At 53.1% G+C, this 17,499-nt stretch overlaps 1 protein-coding gene and 1 non-coding gene across 7 annotated transcripts in view; both read left to right on the top strand.

Moving 5' to 3' along the window:
- The window catches only part of Gng7 (G protein subunit gamma 7), a 63,777-nt gene that overhangs the window by 36,854 nt on the left and 9,424 nt on the right, over positions 1-17,499 (top strand). Inside the window, exon 3 of one of the 6 annotated variants that reach the window (XM_039079815.2) lies at positions 6,088-6,163. The gene's annotated coding sequence lies outside the window, so the exon portion shown is untranslated. 6 annotated transcript variants of the gene reach the window in all.
- On the top strand, positions 13,319-13,399 carry Trnap-agg48 (transfer RNA proline (anticodon AGG) 48). Its single transcript has one exon. It is a non-coding gene; the product is annotated as a tRNA-Pro (tRNA).

The following is a 17,499-nucleotide window of genomic DNA, read 5'->3' on the forward strand; positions in this document are numbered from 1 at the left end:
GGATTTCATTCTATCGTACAAGGCGGTTGTGACTGAGTGAGTTTGTATGTGCTATGTGGTGTGTGATGTGTTATGTGTGGTATGTGTGTGTTGTGTTGTGCGTGGTATGTGTGGTATGTGTGTGTGTTATGTGGTGGGTGCTGTGTATGTGGTATGTGTTGTGTGTATGTTGTGTGTGTTGTGTGTGCTGTGTACTGTGTGTGTGCTGTGTGCTGTGTGTGTGCTGTGTACTGTGTGTGTGCTATGTACTTTGTGTGTGCTGTGTACTGTGTGTGTGCTGTGTGCTGTGTGTGTGCTGTGTGCTGTGTGGTGTGTGCTGTGTGTGTGTGGTTTGTGGGTATGGTGTCTGCTGTGTGTGTCTGTGGCTGGGTATGCATGTGGAGGTGAGAAGACAACTTTTTTTTTTTTTTTTGGTTCTTTTTTTCGGAGCTGGGGACCGAACCCAGAGAAGACAAACTTTTGTGGGAGATGGATCTCTCTCTACTCTGTGTGTCCAGGGATGATTCTCAGTAGCCGGGTTTGGCCGCAGGCCGCTTTATCTGCCAAGCCATCTCAGTAGCCCAGGGAGGTGGACACCCTATTCTGTGTCAGGATTCGGAGCAGAGAGGCCTTGCCAGGTGACTGCATGACCCTGCAGACAGGCTCTAGGACCCCAGGATGGATGCAGCTTTGTTTCGAGCTCAGATCTGACTGACTGGCCTCCTGGGGCCACCGAGTCTGCACACTCCACCCCTCCCCTCTAGGCCTGCAGTCCTGCTGTGTGAGAACCCGTGTTTCTTTGCCCCTCCCAGGAAGCCTCCTCAGTCTTTTACCAGTGAGCAATGGTCACTCGGGGGCACTGGGAGTCTTTTGTTTAGGAAAGATGGTGAAGAGGGTGGACTAGTGGGGGAGACCTCAGGCCATGTGAAGCTGGGACTCCCATAGACTTAGGATATCAGGGCACCTGCACCCTAGTGGCTCTTAGAGGCCTGAGAGGCGGAATGGAGACAAGCCCCAAGCAGTGTGTGTGTGTGTGTGTGTGTGTGTGTGTGCACATAATCTGTGTGCATGTATGTGTGTCCATGGTGTATGCATGTGTGTGCACATGTGTGCATGTTTTGTGCATGTGTGTATGTATGTATAACATGCGTGTACATGCATGTATGTGTGTGAGAGCACACATTCTGTGCATCTTGTGTTTCCACACATGCTCTCCCACCTGTCACTGCCCCGCCTGATGGCCAGATGAGGTCACACCCACCCGCATGCCTCAGTTGAAGCCAGCTGTGCCGCAGCCAGCTTCCCTAGGAGGTGAGCCACAGGGGCCTCTGCTTGATAACTGTCACTGGAACCCTGCACGGGCGGTGAATCCTGCAGGTGCCTGGCTGTAGCTGGGAACACCGGGAGCCGGAGCGGAGCCTTCCAGAGCTTGTCTCAGGAGCCAGCGGCAGAAGGGAAGTTTACATTCTTGGGATGTTTTCCTTAACAGTCACTGCCTCTCCAGCCATTTCCTGACTTCAGGCAGACGAGTCACAGACAGGCCAGGGACATTGGCTTCATGCCAGCCGGAGGTTTTTCACGTGTGGGAGTTCGTCCAAGGTGCAAATCCTCCCAACTACAGCCTGTAGACAAAGACCGGAGAATCTGATCACCCCAACCAGCCGTGTGACCCAAATCTCTTAGAGCGATGTCTCCACCCCCCTTGCAAGAAGATGGTGGAGTTCCTGGGCAGGGCCCAGGGCACCCCATAGAGAATGACCCCAACCAATGTCCCCAGGGAACCAGGCCTCTGTGTGTGTGTGTGTGTGTGTGTGTTATGTGTGTGTCTGTGTGTGTGTCTGTCTGTGTCTGTGTGTCTGTCTGTGTCTATGTGTGTCTGTGTGTCTGTGTCTATGTGTGTGTGTCTATATGTGTGTGTTTCTGTGTGTGTGTGTGTGTGTGTGTGTGTGTGTGTGTGTGTATCTGTGTGTCTATGGTACAGGAACCTGGTATGTGCGGTGGAGAGGGTTCTGACTGAACCTGTTGACCTCAGGCTGCAACCCAGACAGAAAACTGACGGTTGCCTTGGACAGCCAAGGTAAGGGTGGCTGACACACATGTGCCACACCAGCATTTTGAAGAATGACATTTTGAAGGGTTGTAAATTCAAGGCCAGCCCAGATCCTCAGTGAATTCCTGTTTCAAAATAAAGACTGAAGAGGTCTGGGAGCTGTTTGTAGTGAACCACTCGGAGGTAAAAGCAAGCGGGTCCCTTAGCTCGGAGGTAAAGCCAGCCTGGTCTACCTATACAGCAATTTCCAGGACAGCTTGGTCTACATAAGCAAGACTCTTAAAAAGAGGGGTTGAAGAGGCCAGGTTAGATTTATTAGCTGGCTGATATTCTGGCTTTCATCCCTGTCACTATCAGTAAAACAAAACAAAACAAACACCCTGCTGACAAGTACTGAGGCTTCCCTCCTGCAAGGAAGGTGACACCCTGGCTTTTGGCTTTTGGGATTTTCAACAATTAAGGCCCGGTGTCTGCAGAATGTGTGGATTTCACCCATGTTCTGCAGATCTGCGGAGACAGCGGAGTCCCTGGGGCTTTGCCTATGGTGGTGTCCCGTGTGCGTCAGGAGGTGACCTGGCTGACTGTCTCTGGCTAGCCCTGCGGCAAGTCACGGGAGCCTGTGCGCCTGTGCGCCTGTGCACCGGGTCTCTGCCTAGGGCAGCGAGAGAGCATACAGACGTGGGTAACTGCGCGCGGCTGCTAGTGGCTGCACGCGTGCACGTCTCAGGCTGGCTCTGCTTCTCTTGGGCAGTTCAGTTTCCCAGAAGCCTCCCAGACGCATCCTGGAGCGAGGCCAAATAAAAAGAAATCAAAGTCACCGCCTGCTTTTCTTTCCCGCCTGAGGGCTCACGGTGACCTTTGTCCTATTTCAGGAAGCTTGAGCCATTTGTGCAGAGGCAGCAGGGCACCCCTACCTCAGCCTACTCGGGAGACTCACGGACCCTGAGCCGCTTTAGCAGAGGAGGGTGCAGGGTTAAGGAGAGCGTGGGGTTGTCTGTCGAGTTAAGAGAACTTCGCAGCTTCACACAGGGAAGCTGGCTGTTAAAGAGAGTGCAGAATTTCCTAATAACCTCACCCCCACTCCACCCTGCTGTATCCTCAGAAGAATGGAAAGCCAGGGTGGGGACAGGTGGTTGCACATGCGTCTTCACAGCTGAGAAGTAAAAACAACATCCACCCATATGGTGGTACGTCCATACAGTGGAATATTACTCAGCCATAAAAAGTGAAGGGCATTCATTCTACTGCTTGCTCCAACATAGATGACTCTTATGGACACATGCTCTGTGACATAGGTTCTCACCTGTCACCCCTGCACTGAGGATTCAGAGGCGGGAGGATCAGGAGTTCAAGGTCATTCTCAGCTACATACTGAGTTCTAGACCAGCCTGGGCTACCTGAGACCCTGTCTCCAAACACAAAGCTAATTTCTCTGAATTGAGCATCATAATTCATGCCTGTCATCCCAGTACTCAGGAGGCTGATGCAGGGGGACCACTATGAATTTGAGGCAGACCTGGATGACTGAGTGAGAGCCCACACTTCATGGTCCCTTATCACTGGGGTAGAACTCAAGACTTTCCATGTGTGAGGCAATCACTCTACCAACCAATCAGTCACCCCAGCACAGGACCGCATGTGCACGTCCTCAGAGAGCTCAGGACCCTAAGGAGGGAAGGTTGGGCTGTCTCCACCCAGCATCTGTGCAGCTTGTGTGTGGCAGACTCGTGGGAAAAAGGAGCGCACTGAACCACACTCCACCCTACCCCTGTAGGCAGAGGTCACGTTCAGATAATTCTAAAGGACACAGCTTCTACCCAGATTCACAGCCAATCCAGGACAGGGTTGGTGAGTCCCTGTTTTCCATTGGCTTCCCTATAAGGAACTTTCCCCTCCCCTCCCCACATGTCTGTCGACCCTTCCTTCTGATCCAGCATGACCCTCACCCCAGAACTTCATCTACCCTTGACCTTTTTCATAGCTGCCTACTATTCTCCCAAGCAGCCTAAGCAAGAACTAAAGATTTTGCTTTAAAATTTTCCTCCCGTTTATCTCTTTCATGTGTGGGCACGAGCCAGGGCACACATTTGGAGGCCAAAGGTCAGATGGCAGCTCTCTCCTTTCACCACGCAGACCTGGGATTCAGGTCATCACGTCAGGGTTGGCCACAAGTACCTTTTACCACTCAGCCACCTTGCCAGCCCGGGAGTAAGTAAAGCTTGAAGGTTTAGCCAGAGTGTGTTCTGTCGTCAAACCAGAAATCTAATGGCTCTCCCGAGCCTGGCCCACCTGAGGGTCTAGCCTGTTTATTTATGTGTATTTTGTGATTCGTTTCTGGGTCGAAGCTGCCTCACTCTTCAGCCTGTGCTAGCTTTGAACTTACTCTATAGTCCAGGCTAACCTCCCCCTCAGAAATCCCCCTGCCTCAGCCTTCTCAGTGCTGGGATGACGGGTATATGCCATCGCACCTGGCTTAATTGGAACAGCTTATCGAAGTAGGGCCAGTTCTGTGGTGATGGAATGTTCTGGAATTAGTATGGTCAAACATTGTTCAGCTCTGGCAGGATGCTCATGCTCTGAGCGGTAAATTCTGAGTCAATGAACTTGCCTCCTCTTATGTAAAATGGCCCCGTTTCTGGTGCTCAGTGGGCAGGGCCCTTGCCCAGTGTGCACGAGGTCCTGGTTTCACCCTCAGTACCCAGAAACCAAGCCGGGGAGTGGCACCTACCATCCCAGGATTCCTGAGGTGGAAACAGATCCTCAGCTACACAGAGTTCCAGGACAGCCTGGGCTACATGAGACTCTTATCCACAAAAGGTGGAAGCCCAGCCGCCCTGGGTCCCAGGAGACTCAGAAGCCCAGCTCTAAAACCCCTCAGGTTCTCTGGAGTTTCTCTCACGTCCGACCTCCTCCTGAGAAGACACAGGAAAAGTCTTGGGGGTTTCCCATGCCCTTGCTGAGCTGGTGAGACCGGGGCTGGCTTCCTTGGTTGTTTCTGAGGGGCAGAAAAAAGAGAAGTGAGGATTCTTTGTTTTCAGATCCTTCCAGGAGGCTACCCACTGACATTTCAGAGTCTGGGCTCTTGGAGACTTTGAGGTGGGACTGGGAGGGGAGCAGGCAGAGGCAACATGGAAATGTCAACTAGGAAGCTGTCCCCCCAGTGGAGCCTGAGCCTGTGGGTCTGAGCTGAGTCCCTGCTTCCTCCCATTCCAAGCCCCACCCGGTGTGCCTGCCACTTGCATGCACACACTCATGCATACACACAGACACACGTACACAGGCACACATACACACATGTACACATACACTCTCACACACATGCGTGTGTATACACACTCATGTACACACATGCACGCACGCACATGCACACACACATACACATGCATGTGTACACACATGTACGTGCGCACACACCACGTTCCCAGATTTTACCCAGGCTGCTTAGGGTCAGAGCAGGTCTCTGCCCGTCTTAGCTTTGGGAAGAGAGTCCACTCTGTCCCCCTCACTCAGTCACCCAAGCAAGCATCTCCATCCTCCCTGCATCCTAAGTGGAATCTTGGTTGTGAAGAGGCAGGAAGAGAGTATCTGAAGACTCTGGATCACCCCGTATTTAAAGAGGAGCGAGGAGCCTGGCACCAAGTGTCCAGCTGCCATGGCTCACCCAGGTCATGGTCGGAGAGCCCCACAGCAAGACAGTGTCTCAGACCACAGCAGGCTTGGTGTCCTTGAAGGTATTAGTGGGAGCTGCTGTGATCAACTTGCCCCAAAGGCAAAATGTCTTCCCCTTGCTACCTGCTGCCCTCACCCTCCGCGGTGGCTTTCCCTTTCTTTCCCGTCTGCCCACTTGTCTTCAGTAGGACAGCTTTATTCTGCAGCCCAGGCTGTTTTCAAGCTCATGGCCACCTTGTGCCTCAGCTTCCTGAGCCAGGGACTGGTAGGCAGGAACCTCTGTGCTGATTGGTAGAGATGTGGTAATTTTGTTACAATTGTAGTTGACTTTGTGTCTCTTATTGATGGTTATAATGTCTGGTTCTGTTTTCTTTTTCATTATCGCTAAGGGTCTTGGGATGTGTCCTCAGGCACTGAGGAGGGGGATCACAACTACGTCCGTGTCCTGGTGCATGTTGGGAGAAGGTACTGGGAACCTTGGGGGCAGGCGATCTGTGAGTGCATGTGTGTGAGTGTGGTATGCAGATGCACACGTGTGGAGGTCTGAGAAAGTCAAGTTCTGTCACCTTGAGACAGGGTCTCTCACTGGACCTGGAGCTGGGCTTGTTGCCTGTGAGACTCTCATCTCGACCTCAGTTCTGTTTTAGAGATCCACACAGCCATGCCTGGGACTCAAACTTGGGTTTCTCGCCCTTGCAAAGCACGTGGTCTTACCCACTGAAGCACAGCTTACTGAGGGTGACCAGGACACAAGTGTTCGACACCATCCGGCACAGGGACAGCACAGGGATAGCTTCTGTGAATCTGCACTTCAAAATAGGAAGGTGCACGGGTGGGTTGTGGGGAGGTGGGGGGCACAGCTTTAGTCCTGGCACTCTGGAGTCAGAGGCAGGCGAATCTCTGTGAGTTCAAGGCCAGCCTGGTCTACAGGGTGAGTTCCAGGACAAGTCAGGACTACACAGAGAAACTGCCTCAAAAAAAAAAAAAATGAGAAGCTGAGTGTGGTGGAGCCAGACCCTGATCCTCCAGAGGTAGGATCGGGGTCACCGTAGGCGCCCTGCAGAGCGTTTGGGGTTGTGGGATGAGAAGTCACCTCCAGCATCTGGGTGTCAGTCATATCTAAGGTGAGGTGACAAATGTCCTAGAGCCTCAGCCCCTACTGTGTGATTTGGGGTACCTGAGAGATGTCTGTCTATGCATGTGGCCATAGAGAGGGTGGAGCCCAGGAATATTGCTCCCCACAATGAAGGGTTCAGGCCTCAGGCTTCCCTAAGCCTCCTTCTCCAGCAGAGAAGGCTGGTCTCAGGCTAAGCAGCCACCCATTGTGTGGGTGGAAAACCCCTGTTGTTATGTGAGAACGTCCACTGTTTGTAATGGAAGAGGGGCTGAGGTGGGCGGCTGGAGTCACAGGGACTGTCCCAGTCAGAGGGCAGCAGCCTCCTGCCTCGTGAGCCACCAGCCCAACCTGGGCAGGAAGTCCACCCTGGGTTGGCCTCACGAGGGACAGCCCACTGCAGAAGCAGCTTCAGAGATGGGGATCCCCCAGGAGTGATGACCGGCTTCTAACTGCCTGATCTCACCAGGGACCTCAGCTTGAGTCAGTCCCCAGAAATCTGCCAGCTAAGGCCTGAACAGAAGGACAAGACCCCTGCTGTCCGTCCCCTCTCCAACCCAGCTCCACCCAGTGTCCTACAGATCGGGAGGGGGCAGCCCTTGAGCCCAAGTTCAAGGCCAGCCTAGGGGCTGGGGAGACATCTATGTTGGTAAAGTTGTGCAAAATGGGGGCCCAAGCTCGGATCTCCAGTACCCGTGTAACCTCAGAACCAGAGAGACAGGGCAACAGGATCCTAAAGCTTGAAGTGCTCCGCCCAACCCACTGTTCTCAATAAACAAGACAGACAGCAGCCGAGAAGGGCAGGGCTTCCTTTGGCCTTCACGTGCATGAGCACACAAAACACAGCCAGCCGGGATAGTGAGTAAGACCCTGTGTGTGTGTGTGTGTGTGTGTGTGTGTGTGTGTGTGTGTGTGTGTGTGTGTTTGAATGTGTGTGCGTGTATTGTCATGCACATGCATGTGTATGTAAATGTTCATGTGTGTCTGTGCATGTGTGTGCATGTTTGTGTGTGTCATGTGTGTGGTATAAGTGAGTACATGTTCATGTGTTTGTGCATATGTTCCTGTGTGTGGTGTGGTTTGTGTTCCTCTGTGTGTGTGTGTGTGTGTGTGTGTGTGTGCGCCATGTTCCCGTGTGTGTTCGTGTGGTGTATGTGTATGGGCGTGTGGTGTGTACACATACCACAGCTTGCCAAGATGGATGGCCCACAGTCAGTGCTCCCCTAAAGCGTCCCACTTCCCTGGCTCTCCACCCAGCCTGCAGCCGTCCTGGCTTCCTGGTCCCGGTCACCTATCAGCTGTGGGCCCTGGGTTAGGCTTTAACCTAACTTCTAGTTCCCTGCCCTACCACGAGTAGCTCACATCAAAGCAGCCGGCAGCCCTCCCGAATGTTCCATGCAGCCACAGGCCCCTGGAATTTTGTTTTCCTTCAGCTGGTGCACGTGCCTCTGTGCACTCTGACCTTGGCTGGGAGTTCCAGGGACTGCTGTGGGATAAAACAAACTGGAAGACAAAATGAGAATATCGTGGTGCCCATCTGCGGAGGGATGCAATCTGTCTTTAATTTCGTTCATTCATTCCTCTGTTTCGTTTTCTTTGTTTATGACAGCATTTCACACAGCCCAGGCTGGGCCACAACTCCTGACTCTCCTGCCTCGGCTTCTGAGGCCTGGGTGTCAGGCCTCTGTCACCTTGCCTGCAGCGCCTGACCTCTCTGAATTCCCAGGAGCTGGAAAGCAGAGTTAGGGTCCTGTGTCACAGGACTGATACTATTTTAAGCAAAGTTGCAAAGTTTCTCTTTTAAAAGCCGCAATAGACGGGGTTGGGGATTTAGCTCAGTGGTAGAGCACTTGCCTAGCAAGCGCAAGGCCCTTGGTTCGGTCCTCAGCTCCGAAAAAAAGAAAAAAAGAAAAAAAAAAAAAGCCGCATTAGAGCGGGCCGGTGGTTAGTCCACGCCATTCGTCCTAGCACTCATCAGGCAGAGGCAGGCGGATGTCGTGAGTTCCAGGCCTGCCAAGTCTACACCGAGAAACCCTGTCCCTAAAAACCAGAGCAAGCAAACAGACAGACAGAAAAAGACAAAGCTGGCTGGAGCCAGTGAGGTGTGGTTGGGTTTGCAACGCTTGAGACAGAAGTCACAGCTTCTCCTTCGATCATGACCCACAGGGACCTCTGTCATCTCAGAGTAGGCGCAGAGCTGGGAGTTCAAATCCAGATTCCTGTGGGTCAGCTCTGCCTCACGCGGGTAGGTCCTATCCGCTCTACTGTGTAAGAATGTGGCCAAAGCAGCAGCACAGGCTGGAGTGACTCAGTTACACCCTGGTGGCTCCTGAGGAGGACCCGGCTCGGTTGCTGCACCCCCAGGGCTGTCAGTCAGCCCCAGGGTGTATACGTGTAGGAAATCAATCAATCAATCAATCAATCAATCTCTTAAATTTCGCCTGAGTCATGCCTGATTCAGCAGTTTGTCTTTTTTTTTTTCTTTGAGAATTTTTAATTTTATTTATATGGGCACACTGTCGCTCTCCAGACACCAGAAGAGGGCATCAGATCCCATCACAGATGGTTGTGAGCCACCATGTGGTTACTGGGAATTGAACTCAGGACCTCTGGAAGAACAGTCAGTGCTCCTAACCGCTGAGCCATCTCTCCAGCCCTGTCTTTTTTTTAATTAATATTTTGTCTTTTAGGCCAACTGTCTAACTTACTAGTATACAGATATACCACTTATCTTTTTTTTTTTTTTTACAAAATTATTTTATGAAGGAGCCTCTTCAGCGCAGGAGGTTGGGGATCAGTCTCATAAAATTATTTTATGTGTATTTTGCCTTCATGCTATTCTGTAAACCTGAGTGTAGGACCTGCGAAGGCCAGCAGGGGGCGTCAGGTTCTCCAGAGCTGGGGTCACAGACGGGTTGTGAAGCCCATGTGGGCGCTGAAACTGAACCTGGGTCCTCTGCGAGAGCAGTAGTCATAGACACAGCGCCATCTCTCCAGCCCTATCCACTCTTAAAATACATTTGCTATTGTTTGTGTGTGCGTGCATTGGTGGGTGGGCTCACAAGCCGAGGCCCATGTTTCCTGAGGCAGGGTGACCCCAGGAATCCTCCTGTCTCTGCCCCCAGCACACACCCCAGATCTGCACTGCATGGCCTGGATCCTTATGTGGGTTTGAACCTGTGACTGCCTGCTCTGCTCTGCAAGCGCTTTACCCCTGGCATGTCTCCAGTCCTTCCCTTGTTTGGTGTTTATTATCCTCCTGCCTCACTCTCACTGGGCAAGCCTCACTGAGCCACTCGGCAGGATGTTCATGAGACTCTTAGAGTTCTTCCCCCGAGGGAGCAGACCCCAGCCCTGTAGGGCAGTGTGGGGACTTCTAGGTTCCCACAGCACAGGAGCAGCCACCAGAGGCCAGTACTTGTTCCCTTCTCTGGCTGGGCTGTCACCTCCTGCACAGCCAAACCAAGGCCATGTGTGGCACTCACTGAACTCCGAGTGTGCCGTGAGCTCCACTCCAGGCACCTGGCAGTGGGGCCGCGGTCCTGGGATAGACAGCGGTTCTGGGGACAGAATCAGCTCAATGAAAGCAGGGTTGAAAATGAGTCCCTGGAGTTGGGTATGTTTGTCCCTGACATCGACCGGTCCGGTGCCAGCCAGCTCTGGATACGAGCTTCTAGAACGTGTTGGAGAGGGTAGCTCTGTAAACGTCCATGTGAAATCTGAGGCCTGGGACTGCCTGTCCCCTCCCATAACAAGTAGATTCCAAATGAGCTGGGGGCCACCCGGCATCATCCAGGACTTAATGTCTCCATGTGGTCTTCCTCAGAGCAAGACAAGGGGTCAGAGGCAGAGAGACCAGGAAGTTCCATGTTGATGGCTCTGACAAGACAGGAAGGGGCCTCAGGCCAAGGCATGTGAGGCCTGTAGATGCTGGGATAGGCAGGAGCCCCTGGGGGTGGGGGTCTGCCTCATTTTTTCCGTGTGGGACTGATGTTCAGAGAAGCAGTGCTGTGCCTGATGCCCCCACTACCGAGCCAAGCACGTGGTCGATCTTTCTTGGAGGGATTGCACTGTGATTGTGGGAAAGTAACATCCGAGAGGCTGCAGAGAGACAGAGAGGGGGTTTAGTGACACGTGTGGGAGTTTATTGAGTCCCCAGCATAGACCTCTCCTCTCTCCACCCAACCATCCCTCCCTTCAGCCCAGAAGCTACAGGCTCACAAGACCAGAGCTGCCCTGTGCCCTGGCATGGATCCAGGGTGACAGCATTTCCTCAGGGTCAGGAAGCTGGGAGTGGGTGACAGGAGCCACGGGGCCCAGCCTCCACTCCCAAGGTTACAAACTCTCACATGATTGTGGCCACCCTACACACACCACACACACACACACACACACACACACACACACACACACAGAGAGTCAGAGGGGATCAAAGGCCACTACCCACTGCCCCCAGAGTGCCAGATGGGTAAACAGAGGTCCTTTCTCTCCAGTTCCTGTCACTAAGGTGACAGTCCCCACCCATGTCATCACAAATCAGCTCATTCTGGGGCCTGTGCTGGGAGCAGGAGCCTGCCTGGCTGTTTTTGCCTCTCGTGGACATTTTACTCATGGCTGTTCTTTGGCCCTTTTCTAAATATAGCCACACAGGGACCCATTTACTCTGTGAACAAAGGGGCCACGGCTGACAGAGAGTCACAAGATGCTGTTTTTCATCTGGGTCAGTGGTTTCCCTCGGAAATACATCCCCCCTCCTCCGAGTCCTTTTGTGAGGTCACACACTGTCCTCACGTGGCCAACCCCACGCCATGACCCTGAGAAGCTACAGGCTGGGTCCATCCATCCTAGGAGGGGTCACCAGGGAATCCCAGCATGCATGCATTCCTATGGCTGGACAGAGGGTGTCAACCTCCATCCATGGCTCTTGGCCTTCTCTAGTGTCCCCTGTGACAGGAGAGCCTGCCTGGGGTCAGGGGACACAGTGAGGTTCCCCATCACAGCTGCCAGGAGAAGCACAAAGGAGTGGTCCTTCAGAGGCTTGCTCAGGGCCAAGGCCAGCATCTGTGGTGACCATCACAGTCTCTATGGAGATGAAGCCAAGCTGAGATCCCCATGGGTGCTAGGGACATTGTTCTATAGCATTCTCTATAGAGGCTGCACCCACTCCATACCAGGGGCTCCCCAAGTGTCATAGTCACCCTGGATGGGAGCCCCTAGGCCAGGACTCACTGAATGAACACAGGCCAGGAGAAGCCAAAAGAGCAGTGCAAACAATTGCACAACTAAATTGAAAAAATAAACTGCACGGGTGAGGAGAGGAGACGTTACAGCTGCCATAGAATGCAGTTTGGCAATTTCCGGAAAAAAAGCCAAACCAAGTACAATCAACCACATGACCCAGCAACTTGAAATCCCTCTCCCCCACCTCCCCAATCCTGAGCTCCTTCCTGTGTACATGCCCCAGGCACGTGCAGCCATCACCAAGGTTCTGGTGTATACAGTTGGTGTGCAATTGTGTTCAAGATACTTGTATATGCAGTGGTGTGAAGTCATTGTGGAGACCTTGTATTCAGAATTGGTGTGCAGTCATCACTGGGACCCCTGTGTATATATACAGTGGTGTGCAATCATGGCTGAGACTGTTTTTGTATACAGTGGTGTGTGTTAGGCTGCGCAGGTGCATGGGGCTAAAGCCAGGCTCTACGCGCAGCGGCAGGACATCAGCCTGGTTTGTTTGGCTTCTGATCTGGGCTCTGTAAACACAGCTCCTTTCTGAACACCGTGTGCTGGGGAGCGAACAGACGTCCTGCGTCTGCCTCCTGCCCATCCGGCCTCGTGGTTTTGTTGTGTTTTGTGTTTGTTTTCCACTTATTTCTTAACTTCTTTTTGGCAGGCAGAACGAGAAACCAGGGAGGGAAAAGTGAACCAGATTCCTGGATGTTGACAGGAAGACAGGAGTGAGACATGTTGCTCTAGGAGACTGAGGGAAAAAAAAACGGAGTTCAAGGCCAAACTAGGTAGCTCTGGGATGCCTTGTCTTAAAATAAACAATAAAAGGGGCGTGGTCAGGGTGGACCCTGCCTAGAATCCCCCAGTGAGCGGACTGGGGGCGTGGTTAGGGGAGGAGTCCCGCCTAGAATTTCCAGTGAGGGGCTGTGGGGGTGGCCAAGGATAGGGTCCACTCCTTCCAACCTAGATCGAGCCTAGAATCTCCCAGGTCCAGCCCCCCAGCACTCCCCTCACCCCAGGCTTATCCAGCCTCTAACCTTCACCCGACCCAGTCTGGACATTAATTTGGTGTAGCTCAGGCTGGCCTCACATTCACTCTGGGTGACCCTGGATTCCATCCTCCAGCCTCTGCCTGCAGAAACTGGCCACCAAGCACGGGCCCCAGCCACTGCCATCTCATCCTTCTATGAACACGCGGGCGTGGGGTGGGACTGGCACAGGGGGTCCCAGGGAGCCACCTGGACCACACCACCGAAGCTGTGATCTTAAAGAATCCTTTCGGGGTTGGGGATTTAGCTCAGTGGTAGAGCGCTTGCCTAGGAAGCGCAAGGCCCTGGGTTCGATCCCCAGCTCCGAAAAAAAGAACCAAAAAAAAAAAAAAAAGATTCCTTTCGATTGGCGGTTTCTGGCTGCTGCACTGGAAAGCAGACACACAGCCCAGTTCCCTCCAGTTTGCTGATCCAGGCCCTGAAGGGAGAGAGGGAGGGGATGTCTTCCCAGCTGAGACCTCACCAAGGTTGGCTTCCTCCTTCCACCTGGCGGGACGCTTGCAACCCCCCCCCCCTTCCCTGCCCCCGCCCCTGCATTCCCCACATTCCTGTCCCCTGACACAGGATTCCAAGCTGGCCTGGGACTTTCTCGGCAGTAGAGAAGACTGCGGGAGGGGAGGGGCGCTGTGCTTTCCCAGCCTGTGGGAGTGGCAGTGTCCCAGCTATGAGAGCTATGCCCGGCATCCACAGGTTCCCCAGCATTTTTGGGTCTGAAAGTCATTGTTTCCTAAAGTGTCTGGGGGTGGGGGCGGGAATGGCCCCTCAAACTCTACTTTAGAGCCCTTGTAGCCTGGGGAGAAAGCGCAGCGGTTACTGCACTGGCTGCTCCAGTAGAGGACTCAGGTTCGGTTCCTAGTACCCACCTGGGGTTCACACCCCTCTGTGACTACAGCTCCAGGGGGCCCGACGCCCCCCTCTGGCCTCTCCTGGAAGTACACAAGGTCTTGAAGGCGGAGGCAGTTGGATTGTCGTGAGTTTTCGGCCAACTGTACTGCATAAACAAAATTTAGCCAGTGTGAACCGTGCCTTTAATCTCCTTAGAGGCGAAAGGATCTGTGTGAGTTCAAGGCCAGCCTGGTACCTGGTGAAACCTTGTCTCAATCAATCACCAATTAATGCTGCAAAGTGCAGCGCTTGGAAAACAGCCTTGTGGGTAAAGGACCTGAGTTCAATCAAGTGCGAGGTCAACGCTCCCAGCCTGAGTTCACTCAGCGCGTTGGTTTAATTCCAGTTTTGTTTTTCTTTTGAGCCTCGGTCTCACTGATGACACTAGGCTGGCCTCAAAGTTGTGACAATCCCCCTGTCTCAGCTTCCGGATCTGGGTAGACAGATACTGCAGAGGGTGAATTGAGTTACTCATGCCTGGGGCTGGGCTCAGTACAGAGCACTTGCTAGGCACGCTGAAGCCCTGGTCTATCCCAGCAAGTCAGAAGTTCAAGGCTAGCCTGGGCTACATGAGACCCCGGCCTGGCAAGGAGAGGAAAGAGGGCTGGTGAGAGGGCTCAGTGGTGAAGGTACTTGCTGCCAGGCCTGATGACCAGAATTCGCTCCTCCTCAGGACCCACTGTTGGAAGGAAAGAGCAAAGCTGTGTCCACAAACACACACACACAAATGAGCTGGTGACAGTGTCACACAAAGAACTCCAAGCTACATGGGAGGCCGAGGCGGGAGGATTACTGCAAAGCAGAATTTGAGACCAACCGTGTCACAGAAATTTTCGCCACCCTAGAATGACCCTTCATTGTTGTCGTTGTTGTTACTTGAGCAAGGATGATATTATTATTATTATTATTATTATTAGTAGTAGTAGTAGTAGTAGTAGTAGTAGTAGTAGTAGTAGTAGTAGTATTGCTTGAGCCAGAGTCTCATGTAGCCAAGGCTGGCCTCAAACGTCCTATGTGGACAAGAATATCCTTGAACTCCTGATCCTTCTGCCTTTGCCTCCCAAGTTCTTGGATGACAATTTTGCAACCCCATGCCCCATGCTGGAAATGGAGCCCAGGGCTTCAGCATGCCAGGCAAGCACCCTGCCCACTGAGCTACGAGCACCCTGCCTACTGAGCTACAAGCACCCTGCCCACTGAGATACAAGCATCCTGCCCACTGTGCTATAAGCACCCTGCCCACTGAGCTACAAACACCCTGCCTACTGAGCTACAAGCACCCTGTCGGCTAAATTGTTCTCCCTATGTCTCTGGCTGTGAACTTCTCACCATATTGGCCCCCCCCCCCCGCCAACCCCAGCACATCCCAGAACATGTTTTCATTCTCTGCTCACAAACAGGTGAGCTGAGCTCATCATCTGACCAGGTTGTGTAAGGCGATGAGCCGCAAGTATTTCCCTCAAAGTCCACAGAAAGAGGTCATGGATGTGGGGTTCCTGCCTTGGGTGCAGATGGACAAGCATGGACCTGTCGCCCCATCTCAAAGCCACTATTTTCCGATTAGAGAAGGCACAATTCGAATCTGGGGCACAGGAAAGAGGGGATTCCAGAGTATTATTCAAACCCATGTTTGCATGGACCTGTGACAAAGCCAGGTCCGTGGTCGTGCCCAGGAACCTGGCCGCCCTGTGGACTCTGCCATGAAGTTATACAACGGGAGTTCCAGGGGACAGTTCTATCCATTTATAAGCAGCTCAGTAACACCGGCTCACGGAAAGAACTTGTAGCCCAGGGTGTCCTTGGCCTCCTAATCCTCCTGCCTCCACCTCCCCAGGGGTGCTACCACACCAGGTATATGCAGTGCTGGGCTCCGCACCTAAGATGTCATTCATCTAGGCAAGCACAGAGCCACAAGCACTATAGCAACTGAGCTTTAAGCACTCTGCTAACGGAGCTGCAAGTACCCTGCCCACTGGGCTCAGTTTGGGCCCTGACTTTTCCCAGGTCCCCCTGGGCCTGGCTGGGACCTGTGACTTCTCTGCACAGACTTTGCACAGGACACAGGACGGGCCAGGGGAGAGGCCTTACCCTGCACACGGTTTCTCAATAGAAGCATCAAACTGGCCACATTTGCAGGAAGCACTAGTGGCCCAGCTGTCAGGTAGCAGTCACCTCTGCTCAAGGCAGAGCTGCGTCTGAATCCTGACCTGGATCTAGATGGTGCATGTTTTTCCAGGATGGCTGTGGCTGCTCAGGTCCCCTTTCCCCTGGATCAGGGACCTAGAGATTTCCCACAGGATATCTAGAGACGGAGACGCTCCCTGCCACCATTCTGCCTATGCCTGTGGGCTCCATCCATCTCCCTTCCGTTGTGTCCTCCCTTGTAACCACACAGGGACTCTGTATATTTTATGATTTGTTTTCGTGGTGACAATAGCCTCAAACTGGCTTTGTAGCTGAGGGTGGTCTTGAACTCCCGATCCTCTGCTGAGTGTGCTCAACCCTGTTGATGGGGTGATCTGATGGAATTCAGGGTCTCCTGTGTGCTCTCCCAACTCAGCTGCAAGCTTACTGAGCAAGCTGCGTCCGCTGAGCTGCAGGCGCTTTTAGCAGAGGCCTTTGGTGATGACAGTGACTTGGCTGGAGGTGGCTCTGTCCCATCAAACGGTTGGTCCTGTGAAGTCATCAGAGTTCACCTACAGAGCTGTTGGGGTCACAGGGTTTCTCTGCTCTGGGAGTCCTCCAAACCTAGACTTTGCCCCAAGCAACATGTCACTTCTGTCACAACACTGGGTGGGGCTCGGGAGTCAGGCCAGCATGCTCTGTACCTGAGGGACCCCAGCAGCCTGCTGCCTGGTCGGCCCCATCCATGAGCCTGTCACCCTGCTCACCAGCCCAGGGCAAGGTGGAGGGCAGTGGGAAGGGGGTCCCAGTGTCGTAGGTTGGGGTCGTCTGTGGTCTAGGGCATGTGCGCCACACACCTAGGCCTGTGACTTTGTAATTGCCAGAGTAAAACTTTCCAACAGGGGCTGGGGATTTGGCGCAGTGGTAGAGCGCTTGCCTAGCAAGCGCAAGGCCCTGGGTTCGGTCCCCAGCTCCGAAAAAAAGAATAGAAAAAAAAAAAAAAAAACTTTCCAACAAGCCCAGGCCAGTCAGCCTGGTGCTGCACAACAGAAGCTGGGGCACCAGGTCTTCCTCAGCTGTGAGTGAGCACAGGAGGGAGACAGCCCAGGTGACATACATGAGACTGTCACAACAAAACAAAGCAGGAGCAAAAGAGATAGAGTATGTGTGTGTGTGTGTGTGTGTGTGTGTGTGTGTGTGTGTGTGTGTGTGTGTAGCTCAGATAGCTTCAGGAAATCCATCCTTACTGTCCACCCTGTGGTCCCAGGGCTTGAACTCGGGTTCTCAGACTTGGAAGTAGCACCATGACCTGCTGAGTCTCTGGCCTGTGTGTGCTTGATGGGTTGTTACTCACTCCTGAGAAAGATCACAGCACGTGAGTGTGTGAATGGAAGCAATGT

The sequence above is a fragment of the Rattus norvegicus genome, chromosome 7, assembly GCF_036323735.1.
Source record: "Rattus norvegicus strain BN/NHsdMcwi chromosome 7, GRCr8, whole genome shotgun sequence".
In the NCBI taxonomy this organism is placed as follows: Eukaryota; Metazoa; Chordata; class Mammalia; order Rodentia; family Muridae; genus Rattus; species Rattus norvegicus.